Below are 8,241 nucleotides of genomic sequence, written 5' to 3'. Positions count from 1 at the left end.
GGAGAAGGAAGCTGAATAAAAACTTTTGTCTCCTTGTGAATACCTTAGAGTAGGAGAGCGCCGTGATTGACACATCTCTCATTTGAGCTGTGTCTATTGCCCTTGTTAGGTTTAATGACAAATTTTGATCATGATCATATTGTAGTTTCTCAAAGTGTCTGTGGTTCACATGAAGTGGCCTTGGGTGTCCGGAGCACCCTGAAACTGTATCAAAGTTGTACATAGCTCCAAACATTTTTAAAATGAAAAGGCACTCTCATGTTCTCCTCACTCTGTGCACTTTGCTGTTGGTGTGACAAGGCATTTGGAGATGTTTCTGGCGTTTTGCTTTCAACTCATAAGGTAGTGTTACCTATATGGTTGGTTCTTGGCTAGAAATCCTGAGTTGACAACTGTACATATCTATAGTTTGTGAAGAGAACAAAACAACCCAGACAGATTCCTGAGGCTCCTTGTTTGGCGTGAAGGCTGTAAGGGGAAGATGCCTTTTGGAGGGGGCCCGTAGCTCAGGGTGTGCACTGTGAGGCTGGACCGGTTGATGCTGCGGTGGGCATCCATTTCACTTCAGGGTGTCTTGTTTTTGTATATAGTGGCATAGCATTCTGCTGTCATTCTTAGTTGTGGAAGGGGGGCAGGGGTCAGTGTCTGGATTTTTTTTCTTGAGTTAAGTGCCCTAGATTTTAAACTGTTTTTAAACAAACTGTAGAACTCATCATTGTCAGCAAAGCAAGGAACTACAGCATCAGTGAAAGTTCACGAACCCTCTGTACCGAAACGCAATTTGCAACCTTCTGTTATTTTTGTTTGTTTAGAATGCTGAAATGTTTTTGAAGTGAAATAAACAGTAAAAGGAAACATTTTAAAAAGGAAAGAAAGAAAATCAGCACATGAGTGAAATTTAAAAACATGCCTATAAGCATACAAAATCTATTTGGAAAAAAAATATATGACAAAAATGATTTGGATATAAAAAATTTATAAAGCTTTAACAAGGTCAAAGATCATAAACAAAATAAAAAGGTAAATGAAAAAGTAGGGGGGAGATCACTTTGGACTCACATGTCAAAGGATGAATGTCACTAACATACAAAGTGTCTCTGAGAATAGAAATCAGGGGCTGTGTGGTGGTGTGGTGGTGTGGTGGTGTGGTGGTAGGATTTACTGAAGGTGGGTGAGGCGGGAGGATCCCGAGTTTGAGGCCAGCCCAGGAGGTTTGCTGAGGAGAAGTTTCGGCCCGGGACCTGGCCACAAACAGAGGTGGTGGGACTATGGAGGCAGTGACTGCTGCTCCGAGTTGCAGGCTGCTTCTCTTCGTGTTGGTGACTGTGGTGATGCTGCTACCTGGAACAAAGTGTTTACTACTGATTGTTCAGAGAAGAATTGCCAGGACCATCGTGTTACAAGAAAGCATCGGCAAAGGTCAGTTTGGAAGTTTGGCAAGACAAATGGTGGAGAGAAATTGCTGTGAAGATTTTCTCTTCTAGGGAAGAACTTTCACGGTTCCGAGAGACAGACATTTATCAGACTGTGATTGCTCCAAACTACAGAGGAGACAAAAAAAAAAAAAAAAAAAAATCTAAAGGGAACCATGACCACACCTAACAGCAACTTTGAAATCTTTAAAATGATGACGGGACCCAACAAAGATGAATTCACGTGGACTATGATAAAGCCATTAAGCTGATTAACACCACGGAAAGATCGGCTTTGGACTACAAACTGCTTAGGACAATTTCGAGATGGCTAGCTGAGATGATCCAGCCTGACAGACTACTTGAACAAGGACTTGAAACAAGCCCTGCACTTTCTCATTATGCAGCAGCTGGACAAATGATACAGGACTTGACAATTAACCCAAAAATAGAGTTTTTATTTAAAAAAGAAAAAGGAGAATATAGATATGAGGTAGATCACTGAATCTACTCTGAGAAAAAAGATAAATAATAGGATAAATGGGTAGATCATTGAAATACTCGAAAAAGAGAAAGGTGACAAAAGGTAGATTATTGAATCTATTGTGAAAGGAAAAGAGAGAGTATGGATATGATAAGATAAAAAGGGAGATTATGGAATCTACTTTTTAAAAAAAGGAACTACTTGTTTGAAATAGGATAAGTACTGAAAATTTTTTTGCCTGAGTTTATCAAATGTTACTGGACTGGACATTGTTATATATAATGGAGTTTTTCACCTGAATCTGTCAAATGTTAATGGACTAGACATCATTAATGTAATCTTGACTGTGCATATTGTATATAATTATTGGATATGATTTTTCTTGTATTAGTTATAAGCTTTTTAAAATTTTAGACAAAAACAAGGGAAATGTGATAGTGTTGTGTTCCCAACAATATTGTGCACCCTAATAAACTTATCTGGGGTCAGAGAACAGACAACCACTAGAACAAAGCCAAAAATGGTGGCTAGAAAATGGGTCAGAGCAAGTCATAGCAGAAGTTGGCCGGTGGTGGTGCATGCCTTTAATCCTAGCATTTCAGAGATAGAAATACCTCTGGATCTCTGAGTTCAAGGCCACATTAGAATCAGCCAAGCATGGTGACACATGCCTTTAATCCCAGAAACCCAGCCTTTAATCCCAGGGAGTGGGGGCAAGAAAGAGAAAGGTATATAAGGCATGAAAACCAGGCACCAGAGTTAGTTAAGCATTTGGTTGGTTAAGCATTTGGCTGGTTTAGCGTTCAGGCTTTGGAGCAGCACAGTTCAGCTGAGCTGAGAGCCATTGGGATGAGGACACCGAAGCTTCCAGCCTGAGGAAAAAGGATCACCTGAGGAACTGGCAAGGTGAGATAGCTGTGGCTTGTTCTGCTTCTCTGAGCTTCCAGCATTCACCCCAATACCTGGCCTCAGGTTTGATTTTATTAACAAGACTCTTTAAGATTCCTGCTACAGGGCTGGAGAGATGGCTCAGCAGTTAAGAGCATTAGCTGTTCTCAAAGAGGTCCCGGGTTCGATCCCCAGCACCCACATGCTTAAACTCATCTTTAACTCACAACCTGCTTCAACTCCAGTCCCAAGGGATTTGACACCCTCTTCTGGCTTCTGTGGGCACCAGGCATGCACACAGTGCACAGACATATAACACGGGAAGACGAGACACCCATAAATGTTAAATAAATAAATTAAAATTTTAAAGAGATCAAAGGGGTTAGAAAGTAAAAGCCTCTACCGTGGAAGCCTGGCTGACCCAAGTTAAATCCCCAGAGCCCACAGTGGAAGGGGAGAACTAGTTGCTAAAAGTGTTGTGTGGCATGTACATACGTGCACATATTCAAGCGCACACACATTAATAAGTAAATAACTTAAAATAAGTATCAATTCAATTATCCCTAACTACACACAAGAAAAAAGATGTCCAGGACGCAAATGTAATATTAGGAATGTCTTATAAGAGACTATGACGAACAAATAAACCTGAGGGGCAGGCAGTGGGTGCCTTTGTCCCTCGGGGTGGGGGGGGGGGGGGGGGGGAGCCGCTATCTTCAACAACACAGAACAAATGTGAGCAGGTCGTACAAGGACACTTGTGCCGCTAAGAAGTGTTTGGCAATCATGCTGCCCGTCATAACGGTAACACCATTTTTTTTTTTTTTTTCAAATGCTGCACACGTAGTAGAACAAGCAAATACTTGTGTCACTGTCCGAGACAATTGGATTTCTGGAGAAGACCACATGCTGTCTTTTGTTTTTGTTTTTCCATCCTCCCGAGCTTTGCCTAGCTCACAGTTTTATCTTGGTACCTGGGAAAGAGCCTGCACATGTACCAGGTGGATGAATCCGGAGTGAACCCCGCCAGACCTGCCAGGAGAGAGCCAGACCCCGAATGTCCTTGGAGACATCTTGATAGCCTCTAGCCTTGTAAATGCCTTGGGAGCTTAATCAGGACAAGCTATCGGTTGTGAAATACCTAGGTCCTTCTGAAGGAGGGCAGCCACAGACTCACTCTACCACTGTGTTCTGGTGACCCTGTTTCCATACTACGGCCCTGCATTGGAGTGCACCTGTCTTTAGTGCGGGTTTTCTGGTGAGAAACAAACCATGAAACCGAGTTTGCGCACAGGAAGCTTGCACACAGAAAAGTGCCTTTCTCCTTTATTGCTAGGGTCTTAGAGTCACTTGTGGGCAGTGTCCTATTAAAGCTGGAGATCTTCAGGACGTTTCTGAGCTCAGCCTTGAAAATAACCTGTCTTATGATATCAAAAATACTCACAGGAGGAGTCTATCTAGCCAGAAAAGGGTATTAGATCCCCTGGAACTGGAGTTATAGGCAGTTGTACTGGGAACCAAATCCTTGTTCTCTGCTAAGCCATCTCTCCATCCACTCCCCACACCCTCTTTATCTTCTTAAAAGGAGAAAGCACAAGATAAACGACTCTGACAACCCATGTACGTGGTAGGAAGCAAACTCAGCCAACTCCCAGAAGTCCATTCCCTTCAACAGTAAATCACAAAGGCAAGGGGCGGGGCAGGGAATCATCGCCGAAGGCAATTAGTGCTCGGTAAACAGGGCAGATCGGTTTGCTCTCTGCCCAGTTCCAGGCCCACCTTCCGAGCAGCTGGCGTGAAGGCTTTTGAAGAAAAACAAATAGGAGTCCACGCTCCCAGAGCAATTCCATTTACACAGTGGATCCTATTTGATTTGCGGAGGAACAGCCCGTCTTTGGTTCTGTTTGCTTTGTTTTGTGGGCAGAGCTTCTGAATGGCAGAGCCAGGAAAATGTGCCGAGTCATGATTCCCTTCTCCCAGGATTTTGACAAGAGCCTGCTTGGGTGAGGCCAAGAGCTGAGGCCGTCCTACAAGCTGGGGACAAGAGAAGGTTCCTCACCCCTTTTGCTAAGTGAAACTCTGCAGGGCAAACATTACCCCACCCCCACCGCCCTGTGCCCGGGGACACACACGGGCTGCCTCCCACAGGAGAAGCCGCGCTCTTGAGAATAAAGTCAGAATAATAAAAATAGTGAGCATTCATGGGCATCAGCGGCTTTCCAGTCACCTCCACGTGTCTTCTTACTTAATTCTCAAGATAGCCTAATGGTGTCATTTACAAAAGAGGAAAACAGCATCTTGAGAAGCCATTAATATGCTGCTCATGGTCACCCCAGACACAGGGGCTGAGCTAGACTGAGCATGGGCCTCCTTTAAGGGAAAAGCAGCCCGCCCTCCTTCCTCTTCTTCCTCCGTTTCTGGCTGTGAGGGGTGCACACTTCGGCTTTCCCTCCCTCTCTCTCTATTATAATAAACCCTCCACGTGGATGCTGTGTCTGCATGGTATGAATGACTTTCCACAGCGCCAAGCCATTGCGAGTCTCCCTCACCCACCAGAGCACCTTGGCCCAACCCACCAAGTACTTCTATGTGGGGGGCGTATCCTTACAGATGTAGCATCCCAAATGTTACCATGTCTTCACAGCCCTCTGATCCCTGGCTGTGGCTCACTGCTTCCTCAAAGAGGGAATCTCATAGCTGGCATCCTTCAGACACAACTGAGCACATAACAAGGGTACCGAGATGGTGATTAAGGACGAGAAGATGTGCTATAATGCTAACTGTGTTTCACACACTCGGGGCAATGCTCCTAAGCAAAAGGGGAGCCTTCTCTTCTTCAAAATGGGTCTCTCCTTCATTCTTGGAGCCTCTGGTGTAAGGATAAGCCTGTGCTGACTGGGGGCAGCCACAGACCTTCACCATCAACACATCATGCCCACAAGCTCACACACACACACACACACACACACACACACACACACACACACTGGAGTCATGACCTCCCAGCGCCAATCCTTGGGGATTGTTCCTGCCAAGGACTTTAAACACCCTCCTAATAACACAACTCCCTGGGCACCTGGCTCCTCAGAGAAAGGCCAGATGAAGGCTGCTAAACACTTCTAGGCAGGGCATTGCAGACACATTCCCCCCACAGTCCACACTCAGCCCACAGCATTTCCAGTGTCCGGAAATCTCTATTCACAGAAGACTCGCTTTGTGTTGATATAAATTTATCAAACTCATTTTAAAGGCTTGTTCTTGGAAAATGGGCAGCCCTAGCATTAGTATTTATATAATTTCTCTGCTGAAACTGTTTGACCGAAACTCCCAGGCTGGGCATGGTTTCCCACCTACTTTAGGAACCCAAGAGAGAGCTCTAATCTCTACAAAGAGAGACCTGCTCATTTTGCTCTTGGAAATTATCTTCCTGTGCTTTCAAATTAGAGAAATTGTTTTTGGACAGTTCCATTTTGTATTATAAAGCAAAGGCCATAGTTACCACATCACAGGGTTGTTGTGAGAGAGAAACCGTAGAAGCCTGGAACACATTGAGGAAATAATGAAGCTGGACATGATGGTACCTGCTTGCCTTTCATCTCAACTATTGGAGAGACTGGGACAAGACTGCATTGGAGCCTTGGAGCCCAGGCCAGCCTGAGCCGTACAGGGAGAGCCTGACTCATAAAGAAAGCTCTATATGAGTGGTAAGGTCACAAATAAGACTTCTCCTCCAGGCCAGGATCCTGCACTTCTGACACACTAGCTCTTCCAACCCAGGAGTCAAAGCAGTTCAGTCCATTGGCTTTTGAGTCTGCTCTGGTGCAGTCTAGAGCTAAACTTATATCCAGGAATGTATATACTTACATTCCCGTGGAGTGTCACGGCATCGGTGAAGGAAAACAATGTGCCGAGAAAAAAACGAACCAAAATATTTCATCAGAACTTAATAATTCATTCTCTAGACAGTGGCTAGTGCATACACAGGGTGGTAATGATGGAGGGACACATCAGGACAATTGACAGATGCGGACATGTCAGCAAAGTCAACCCTTCCCAGTCATCAGATATCTTGAACACAATATTAACCAAAACAGGACCTTGAATATAAACACATATAAGGTTTATTTATTTATTGCTTAAAAAAATCATAGGTATACATTTTAAAGATTTCTGTGTGTGTATGTGTGTGTGTGTGTGTGTGTGTGTGTGTGTGTGTGGTGTGTGTGTGTGTGTGTGTCTCTCTCTGTGTGTATGTCACCAGTACACAGGGGCCTATGGGAGACAGAAGAGGGTGTCGGATCCCCTAGAGCTGTAGTGATGCTTTATTTACTAACTTCAAGAGACTGAAGAATGAGGTACAGAGAACTTCCCAGAAGTCTGAGTGTGGCGCACCAGTCTAATGTGCTTTGAGCCCCATTGTTACATTACTGAGCAGGACTGACCATGAAATCATATGCTTGGTTGATGACCCGGGACACAGCTGGTTCCTGACCTCAGGGGGGGCGCTCTGGAGGCTTGTGTAGTACAGTGCTTCAGGTGCCTGGAAAGAAGGCACTGTAATGCACAAAATAATCTCTCATATCTTTTAGGAAAATGAAAAGACAATTCTGGCACCACAGGAAAGGAGCCCTTACTTAAAGAACCCTGGGTTGTTTGTTTTAAAATACCTAACTTTATGGCTTATCTTTTTTTTTTTTCTTTTATTTAAGAAAAGAAAATGTTTGTCAACTGCCAATGTGTTTTGTTTGTTTTCCCCTGAGCTTCGGGAAGCACAGCCCCGCCACGCCAGTCTACAGCTGTCCTCGGACCTGTCACCAGAATCCCTATAGAGTTCGTTAAAATGCAGATGCGTGGGCCAACATGCAGAATTAAAACTAAAAGCATAGTATCAAGCACTGAAGTTTTTGGAGGGTCTGTAGGGGATTCTGAAGCATGGCGAAGTTGAAACCCATTTCTATAGAGGAAACCCACTGGCTGAATGAACCCAAAGTTGAACATTTTGACCTCCAATGTTCTTGGGATTACATAAGGTTGGATGAGAGTATCGGTTTCTCTTCACCCTGGCCTTTCCCACATCTAATGGACACACAGAGCATCTTTTTTTTTTTTTTTTTAAAGCCCTGTCCATGAATTAAAATGCAGTAGTGGAAAAGCCCAAGAGAAATCACCATAGGCTTCATTTGGAAGACAGGCAAGGCCTTGCAACTCATTCCCACGGTGCTCAAGGCAAATGGATGCTTCCCACTTGCCAGACGGAATGGTTCAGAGGTGTATTTCCAAGCTGGAAACCGGCAAATCAGTAGCCCTTAGACGACACAGGCAGAGTGGATGCTGACCAGCACCGGGGAGACAGCCATGCAGAAAGGCTGCTGGAGGAACTGAAGGAACTGAACCACTTCATACACGGTGGACGCCAATGCCTAACAGTGCTTCAACAAGGACAACAAAATGGAAAAC

This window comes from Onychomys torridus, chromosome 18, assembly GCF_903995425.1.
Source record: "Onychomys torridus chromosome 18, mOncTor1.1, whole genome shotgun sequence".
NCBI lineage: Eukaryota > Metazoa > Chordata > Mammalia > Rodentia > Cricetidae > Onychomys > Onychomys torridus.
This window is presented reverse-complemented; position numbering follows the sequence as displayed.